The sequence below is a fragment of the Octopus bimaculoides genome, chromosome 22 (assembly GCF_001194135.2).
Source record: "Octopus bimaculoides isolate UCB-OBI-ISO-001 chromosome 22, ASM119413v2, whole genome shotgun sequence".
Taxonomy (NCBI): domain Eukaryota; kingdom Metazoa; phylum Mollusca; class Cephalopoda; order Octopoda; family Octopodidae; genus Octopus; species Octopus bimaculoides.
The window spans coordinates 29,023,689-29,024,519 of NC_069002.1; positions in this window are offsets into that span (position 1 = coordinate 29,023,689).

Below are 831 nucleotides of genomic sequence, written 5' to 3' on the forward strand. Positions count from 1 at the left end.
AAAAAAAAAAAAAAAAAAGAAAAAAAAAATACTGTGGTCGATTCATTCAGCAAAAAATTCTTCAAAGTGGTGCTCCAGCATGACCGCAGCCTAATGACTGAAACAAGTAAAAGATAAAAGAAAAAAAAATACTTTGCAGACATTTTGGGCAGGTACCGTTGATACTGTGGGGAAACATCTTTCATATTCGTAAAACATAATTAACATCAATTCTTAACGAGAATCTCCTTAACTTAAAATGAGGATTGTTAGCAGTAAACAAACAAGATAATACCTAATGACTTTAATCTTCTTTTAATCTTAATCTTCATTTAGTAACTCTGGTGTATGTTCTCAAGTAGTCAAGTTGTTTGTTCTGCTTGTCTGTGTTGGTGGCCGTTTCCCAATGTCATTGTCAGATATGAAATTCATGATGAAGTTGCAATTTTGTTCACTTGGAACTGGAAGAAATGGGGGAAATAGTATTTTACTGATAACATCCCTCTTTATCACCTTTAGGCTCCTTGTAAAAGTACACACACACACATATATGTAATATATTTGATTTGGTCGAGCCATTTGAGAATGCACAGGGAACAGACAGACAGACAGAAACAAAGAATTATATATATATAAATATGTATACACCCCACCCACATATATATATATATATGCATACATACACATCGTATATATTGTCATGCATTAATTGCTACACACATACACACACACAAGGGGGGGGGACTGAAAAGTTTCTGTCTTTAAGGGTATTGTGAAAGGCCTGTTTGGAGCCCCCTTCCCTCCCACCAACCTTCTGAGTTCTTTTACAGGACTTAGAAAAGCTGAAGGACC